Source organism: Nicotiana tabacum, chromosome 2, assembly GCF_000715075.1.
Source record: "Nicotiana tabacum cultivar K326 chromosome 2, ASM71507v2, whole genome shotgun sequence".
In the NCBI taxonomy this organism is placed as follows: Eukaryota; Viridiplantae; Streptophyta; class Magnoliopsida; order Solanales; family Solanaceae; genus Nicotiana; species Nicotiana tabacum.
The window spans coordinates 80,196,936-80,205,764 of NC_134081.1; the positions used below are offsets into that span (position 1 = coordinate 80,196,936).

At 36.3% G+C, this 8,829-nt stretch overlaps 1 long non-coding RNA gene across 1 annotated transcript; it reads left to right on the top strand.

The window, feature by feature from the left end:
* Positions 1-651: 651 nt before the first annotated feature.
* Positions 652-6,150, top strand: LOC142168550 (uncharacterized). Its single transcript, XR_012698407.1, has 3 exons — positions 652-2,120; positions 4,802-4,869; positions 5,943-6,150. It is a non-coding gene; the product is annotated as an uncharacterized LOC142168550 (long non-coding RNA).
* Positions 6,151-8,829: the final 2,679 nt, after the last annotated feature.

An 8,829-nucleotide genomic window follows, 5' to 3' on the forward strand; every position in this document is an offset into this window, starting at 1 on the left:
TTTAGGTCTAATCTTGATATTTTAACTTTTTTCCCCCACTTTTTAGTAGATCTTATTTGTTAAATTATAAAATAACAAAAAATACTCACATATTTACTTAGTATTAATTTTATATTTTCATTTGCAAAAGAAAAATAATTCACAAAAATATATATATATATATATATATATATATATATATATATATATATATATATATATATATATATATATATATATATATATATATATATATATATATATATATCTTTAATTTAGATAAGCTGGTAATTTTATAATTCTTCTTTTGTAGTTGTATATTAGTTAGTTAGAATTATTATCTTACTATTTTAATTTAATAGGAGTAGTATTTTTATCTATACTTTATTTTTTAAAAGAAAGTAAAAAAACAAATAGATACAAGAGCCAATGAAATTAGGCCACCTCATTTTTGTCTTCTAGCTAAAATTCCTTCCTATCTTTTCTATGCTCTAAAATATTCACAGTACACACGATACTTTTCTTGACTCAGATTCATACACTATTTCATAATTTTGTAGGGAAAGTGCATAAGTAATCCTTCGGATCTACGGATTTTTAACTATTCATTATTTTGAATGGAATTAGTATCACTCTAAAATGTCACTACCATATCTATGATTGGTGATAAAATACACGCGCCTCACACATGTATTTTCCATTAAAATCGTTGTTTTCTTATTTTTTTCCCATCAACTTCTTTTCCCAACTCACTTTTTATATTTTTTAAAATTCTTTTTCCCTTTTCACACATCCCACCTTCTTCCATCCCCCAACCCACAAGTGAAGCAGCAGATTTGTTTTGGTTGAAGAAACAGATCGAAAAACGGTGAGTTCCTAAAAAACTTTCTAGCAATCAACAATCAACAACCAAATTCTTTTTCCTTGTTCTATCTTTTATGTAAAATTGATTAATTTAAAAAATAGGACTCCCCTCCCCCACCTCATTACCTGAAGTAGTGAAAGGATGAAGGCCTCATCGGGAAACGACGAGCATGACGAGAATATTTTTTGCAACTAACAATCAAAAACCTTCTTCTTGTTCAATCTTTTGTGGGCTTCTTCTGGATTTAATCAGAAATTGATCTTGGATGAGATTTTTTCATTTCTTTCTATGAGAAGCAATTGCAATTGTAAGTTTAAAAGTGGTGAGTAAAGAGATTAGAAATTGCAGTAATCCTCTATAAAATGTAGTGAAATATGGAGAGGAAAGAATAAAATTTTCTAACTCGATCTCGCCGGAAAAATGGAGAATGCTAGAGCTAGTTCCCGGCCAATCTATAAGTTACAAAGCAGGAGGAAAGAAAAGGAAAAGAAAAAGAAAAATAAGAGAAAAGAAAAAAATAATAGAAAATAGTATATTTTATAAAAATGTTACTTATAAAAATAAATTTTCAGCATTCTCTCTTTCTCGCTCTGAAGCAGGGTGGCATACACTCTCTTCTGTCACATAAGCACTAAGAGTATACTAATTTCATTTAAAAATAGTTCTAGGGATAATAGCATTCCTGCAAAGATAAAATGTGTAGTTGAAAATCCGACTATAGGTCAACGGGTACTTATGCATTTTTCCTATTTTTTTTATATTGACATTTCATTTTGAATTATTTAAACACTTTAATTTCCTGATGTCAATCACACACTAGCACCGTATGTTTTCTTTCTGTGATAATGTCATAGCATAGGACTCCAGAAATTTTTATTTTTTTACTCAAAGAAATACACACACAATATATTTATTTTCTCTTTTTTTTTTTTGAGATATTATCTCTCATTTAAATACAAAAAAAAACTCATTTACTACCTAGGAAAATGAACTAATAAGGAAAATAAATGAGGTTTACGGATGAAATTTTCAGTTATGGAATATAAACAAAATGTAATTACTACTCAATTATGAGAAAAATTAGGTTATGGATTAAGGGCAGTCTAAAACTCCTTATGGTGGTGGAGCTTTCCAGTTTTGCTTTCCATCAATTCCAGAGCAGTAACCTTTTCAACCTCCTCAAGTGCAATTCCTAACCCCCCAAAAAAAGGCATATGATTGAAGTGGCCGTACTCTGCCCATTTGTCCACATCGAGTCTTTATGGTATTCAACTGGGTAAGTTACTTACAAACTATAATATTCTTAATATGTTTTCTTTCTTTGTTACTTATTCGCTTTTTTATCGCACGTAGATAATGCTTGGAAATAATCTTTTTCACTTTGTCTACATGTTGGTGGTCATTATATTTAGTTTCAAAAAGAGGAGAGCTCGGCAAGTATAAATCTTTATACTACAACTAAAGTTATTAGATATGAGTTGTAAATTTCAGAAATCGTGCCATAGATTTTCTTACTTAAATGGTTGGAGGCCTTATCTTTTTATGATATTTCTTTGAGGATTATATTCAGGTATCTATTTACGCTAAAAATAATTTTGTGCATTGGAATATAAATTGTTTATTGTCTTTATCTCTCAATTATTTTATTGTTTGATCTTCCAAGTTATTATTTATCTATATTATTATAAAAGTGGGAAATCCATTATCTAACTCTCTCTCTCTCTCTCTCTCTCTCTCTCTCTCTCTCTCTCTCTCTCTCTCTCTCTCTCTCTCTCTCTCTCTCTATATATATATATATATATATATATATATATATATATATATATATATTGTAACGACCCGGCCGGTCGTTTTGAGTATTATAACCTCGTTCCCCAATTTACTGCTCAATTTATGCCTTACAGTTGTTATGTGACTTGCCGGGGTGATTGGTTCGGGTCCGGTGAGGTTTTGGAATGAATTGGAACACTAAGTTCCAAAGTTTAAAGCTTAAGTTGAAATAGTGACCGGATGTCGACTTATGTGTAAACGACCCCAGAATAGAGTTTTGATGATTCCAATAGCTCCATATGGTGATTTTGGATTTAGGAACGAGTCCGAAAAATTATTTGAAAGCCCGTAGCTAAATTAGGCTTGAAAGGGCGAAAATAGAAATTTAAGTTTGGAAGTTTGACCGGAGAGTTGACTTTTTGATATAGGGGCCAGAATCCGATTCTGAAAATTAGAATAAGTCTGTTATGTCATTTATGACTTGTGTGCAAAATTTGAGGTCAATCGGACTTGATTTGATAGGTTTCGGCGTTGAATGTAGAAGTTTAAAGTTCTTAGTTTCATTAAGCTTGAATTGGGGTATGACTCGTGGTTGGATGAGCGTTTATATTTTGTAACTTTTGTCGGGTTCCGAGACGTAGGCCCCATAGGTATTTTTGAGTTAAATTTCGAATTTTGTTGGAAAATTAGTATTTTCTTGCAACGACCCGGTCGGTCGTTTTGAGTATTACAACCCTGTTCCCCCATTTATTGCTTAATTTGTGCTTTACAACTGTTATGTGACTTGCTGAGGTAATTGGTTCGAGTTTGGTGAGGTCTTGGAATGAATGGGAACACTTAGTTCCAAAGTTTAAAACTTAAGTTGAAAAAGTTGGCTAGATGTCGACCTATGTGTAAACGACCCCGGAATAAAGTTTTGATGATTCCAATAGCTCCGTATGATAATTTTGGATTTAGGAATGTGTCCGGAAAATTATTTGAAAGTCCGTAGTTAACTTAGGCTTGAAATAACTAAAATAGAAATTTAAGTTTGGAACTTTGACCGGGGAGTTAACTTTTTGATATCGAAGTCGGAATCCAGTTCTGAAAATTTAAATAACTCCGGTATGTCATTTATGACTTGTGTGCAAAATTTAAGGTCAATCGGAATTGAATTGATAGGTTTCGGCATCGAATGTAGAAGTTGGAATTCGTTAGTTTTCGTTAAGCTTGAATTAGGGTGTGATTTGTGATTTTAGCGTTGATTGATGTGATTTGAGGTTTTGACCAAGTTCATATGATATTTTAGGACTTGTTGGTGTATTTGATTGAGGTCGCGGGGGCCTCGGGTGAGTTCCGGATGGTTAATGGATCAAAATAAATTCAACTTGCAGCATTGTTGGAACTGCTGCCTACTGGTGTGACCGCAACTGCGAAACTTTTGATCGCAAGTGCGAAGCCGCATGTGCGCACAAGCCATTGCAGAAGCGGCCAAGAGTGAAACTGGGCAGTGCTCGCAGGTGCGATGAATTTGCCCGCACCTGTGAGGCTGCAGGTGCGAAGGGAGGGGCGCAGAAGCGGAAAATGGTGAGGAAGCCAGGCAGCGCAGGTGCAGAATTTTATCCGCAGATGCGGAGTTGCATCTGTGCTTGGCTCATCGAAGAAGCGAAGGTAGCCTCATGGGAAGCCGCAGAAGTGGAGTTTTGGGCTGGACCTGCGAGACCGCAGATGTGGCTAAGTGAGTCGCAGGTGCGAAAAGCCCTGGACAGAATATACTCGAAGGGGTTCCGAGTTTTTGCCATTTTTAGACTTTTAAGCACGGTTTTTGGGATAATTTTCAGAGAGAATTTACGGAAAACTTGAGGTAAGTCACTTGTGATCATTTCTACTCTATAATATTGAATTATCATCGAATAATCCGACTAGATTACGTGTTTTTGAGGTGTAAATTGAGAATTTGGATCTAGGGATTTGGAAATAAGATTTAATGATTTGGAGGTTGAGTTGATGTCGAAATTTGATAAAATTTATATGGTTAGACTCGTGGTTGAACGGGCATTCATATTTTATAACTTTTGTCGGGTTCCGAGACGTGGGGCCCACGGACAATTTTTGAGTTAAATTTCAAATTTTGTTGGAAAATTAGTATTTTCATATGAAATAAATTTCTATGATTTGTATTGACTGAATCGAATTAATTATGACTAGATACGAGGCTTTCAGAGACCAATTCGCGAGGCAAAGGCATAGCGGAGTAAAGAATTACATGGTTTGAGGTAAGTAACATTTCTAAACTTGATTCTGAGGGTATGAATCCCCGAATTTGGTGTTATATAAATTATTTGGAGGTGACGCACATGATAGATGACGAGCGTGTGGACGTGCACCATAGAAATTATGACTTGAATAAATCCTGTGAAGTTGTAGAATTAAAGAATCATGTTTTTTTTTATATATTCTCCACGTGTTAGGAAATTGAGCTGGGACTCGTATTAAAGATCATGATTAGGCTACTGCCGATATTTTGGGACTCACAGGGTCGTGTTGCTATCGAATTTAATTATTTTAAAAATGTATATTTCATACTCAGTCATGTTCATCCATTGTGAGGATATTTATGGGATCGAGGATGCCCGCCTGCACTAGGCCATATTGGCTTTATATATATTATTATTATATGGAACGGGGCTACCCGCCTGCAGCAGGCCTTATAGGCTTTATCATTATATGGATCGGGGCTACCCGCCTGCAGCAGGCCATATCGGCTTTATATCACGCTTGGGCTGAAGGAGCCCCTCCGGAGTCTGCACCTCCTATAATGAGCGTAAATGATTTATATACGGGATGAACTTCCCAGGGCATGGACTTGCCTTACTTATTTATATTTGTGATGAATTTCCCTGGACATGGATCTTGTCCGAATCATTTACATTTGGGGATAAATTACCCCAGGACTGGATTGGCCTTATACGGTACTGAGTGACTGACTGTCAGTCGATGCACATATATATATATATATATATATATATATATATATATATATATATATATACGGGATGGAATATTAGGCTGGATTGGCCATAAATAGTACCGAGTGACCGAATAATTTATGATCGTGAGTACACAAGGTTTTCCACTGAGATGTCATATTCCTCATATCATGCAGTATTGATCTATCTTACTTGTACTGAGTTTAACCGTCGAACTTAAAAGCATGCCTATATTTCTATACCGTTATTTCTATACCAGACTGTACCTGTGGAGCTCGTCACTACTTTCAGCTTAGAGGTTAGTCTTGTTACTTATTGAGTTGGTTGTACTCATACTATACTCTGTACCTTGTGTGCAGATCCAGGTGCTTCCAGACACGGCGACTGTTAGATCTCAGAGTGATATCAGTTGGAGACTATCAAGGTAGCTGCTTGGCGTCCGTTGACCTCAACTCTCTTCCTTTCAGTTATTGTACTGTTCTATATTTTCAGACAATGTTCTTATTAGTCAGACTTTGTCACCATTTAGATGCTCATGTACTCAGTGATATGTTTTGTATCTGAAATCGTGAGGTTTTTCTATGGAATTCAAATATTATGTTTTCAAACTTAAAAGATATTGTGTTTTATTGAGGTTGTCGGCTTGCCTAGTACTGAGATAGGCACCATCACGACATGCGAATTTTGGGTTGTGACAAGTTGGTATCAGAGCCTAGGTTACATAGGTCTCACGAGTCATGAGCAAGTATCTAGTAGAGTCTTGCAGATCGGTATGATGATGTCCATACTTATCTTTGAGAGGCTACATGACATTTAGGATAATTTTCCATCTTTCTTTCCTTATCGTGCGGAATCGATTCAGCTTGAAACATAACTCTTTGAATTCCTTCCACGCATTCTTGTGCACATGTGAGCGCTCGGTATCAGTTGTGCATCGTCGGCTTATGATTCCATGAGCGTGGTTCGAGATGAGTATTCTGTGTTTTGATGATGGGCCAGTCTGGAGGACTTGAGGCTAGGGTTAGACCGCAGCTTAAGCTCGGTAGCTTTTGTTATAACTTGTACATTTGGACTCATATGTCCGGTAATGTCTCTATGAGTGGAATTTGTGGCTCGATGAGTGGTGGAATGGATTTTTGATGAGTATGATGTGACTGCGGGATGTGTTAAGATGATTTGAATGTGACGAGAAGTGTTTCCTTAAAATGTAAAAAGGGCCATTGGGTGCTTGATTTTCATTTTGATGTGACGTACAGTCTTGAGTATGAATGTTTTGAAGGATCTTTCACGTTGTTAAATTTTGGAACAAATTAAATTCTCATGTCTTGTTAATGAGTTTGGACTCAGAAAGATTAAGTGATTGCATAGTAATTGTGACTGCGAAAGGGTATAACAAGATGCCAATTTGAGGCTAAACAGGTGGGTTATCCACTGCAGAGTAATCTACGTAGGTGTGTTCTTTATAATGTTGAGTGAAGAGTTTTTTTTTTCCTGCCAGCGGGGCGTATGTTTTGAGATTTGAATTTGAATCTGGTTGAGAAAGTTGACTTGAGTGTCTAGAGAATGAATGCGAGCTTAGCGGATGATTGAGGTATTATTATGGTTGGCATTGCATGAGATTGAGAAGAATTTTCGTTGAACTAACTGCGGTATTATGGAAGTAATAGAGTATGGGTATTGTGAGTTATCAAGTGTTTTAATCTATGGCTTTGAGCCAAGTGAGGGAGCCTGCTATTGACAATTCAATTTCATGGGTATATGTTAAATTTTAGGTAAAGCCCGAGGCATACTTGTGGATTAGTTATGACTTACAGAGGTTGAGATAGAGGATGACTCGAGTACTGAAATTCCTAAATACGGGTTATATTGCGTTTTATGAGTATATGAAATCATGGGATAAGTGAGTTGTTATTTGTGAAGGATGTAGTGCGCATGGAGTATGAATTTGATCGGTGGTGTTAAGGTAGGGTTACCTCTTTGAGTGTTGTTGTGCTAATGGGGCACGTGTCTTTCAGCCCGTTTGAGCGGTGCAATTTAGATTTGAGCAAAGTGGGTGACTCCCGAGAAGGTTATAATGGGTTCGAGATTTATATATAACAATCAAAAAAATTTCTGGATTTGTGTATGGATAGAATATGAGATTTACATTTAATGGTGCCGGGACTTGCGGTAATTCTACATGACCATGGATTCTATATTTTAGTATAAGAAAGGTAAGAATAACAATTTTAAATTCACATAAGGTATTTTCAGAGTGTGTGTTATAGTTGTGGTATTTATGGAGGTGCTTAAGAAGAATGCAATGGCTTATGGGCCTTAGGGCAGTGTGGTTTTATGTTAGGATGTCTTATTGTGAGCTTTGGGTAAGGATCATGGAGTTCTGACAGGGAGAAGTGTCAACTTGAGGGTAATTCAGAAGAAACTCAGAGAAAATAGGACGACTGGATAGTAGGCTGGACTAGTATGGTATGATCGGTTCTTTGGGTACCTATGCAGTGGTGAGGCTCTACAGATGTTTTAGTGGAAATATTCTTGGGTTGGTGACCTGAGTGGCTTGGTCGAGTTAGAGGAATTCAATTATGATAGCTTGGTTATGTGCAAATGGATTTTAAGGTGTTCTTGATGGTTTCTACCATGGTTCGAACCAGATATTTTCTACCGGTGTGAGGAACATGTTGTGTATTGTGATTTCCTCCTGGATGAGAGCAAATGGAAGGTTTCTAACTAACCGGGTATGTAATTTGCTAGTGACTCAGAGTTGATAATGAGATTCTCGTACTTTTCATATGATTACATGATAGATGCGGTGTGTCGTGCGGGATTAAAATTTACATGTACAAGGTGGCAGTTCAGTCTTGAAGGGAAGGTCCCGAATTTTTGACAACATGGTCAGTTTCAGATATTTAGATGAATGTTATAACTGCTCGATAATTCCTGAGAAGGGTGCGCATGTCAGAAGGCGCATTGTGTTTTGACTTACGGATGTTCATTGGTTTTGCGGTACTCACCTAGTTGATAGACTACTGATAATCAAATTATTGATATGTGGCATATAAGAATTATGGAAGTTAGTGGGATGATCGTGCATGAAGGATGTGACAGTCATTCGAGTGTTGGAGTTGTGATCAGTTACGATAGTTCATGTGTTCTCTGAATTTGGGGGACTGGGAGTTCTCAGAAGCAAATTGTTCCAAAGTTGCGGCCTGTTTGAGGTGAGTATTTTATTTAAACTCAGTGGAGGCACTA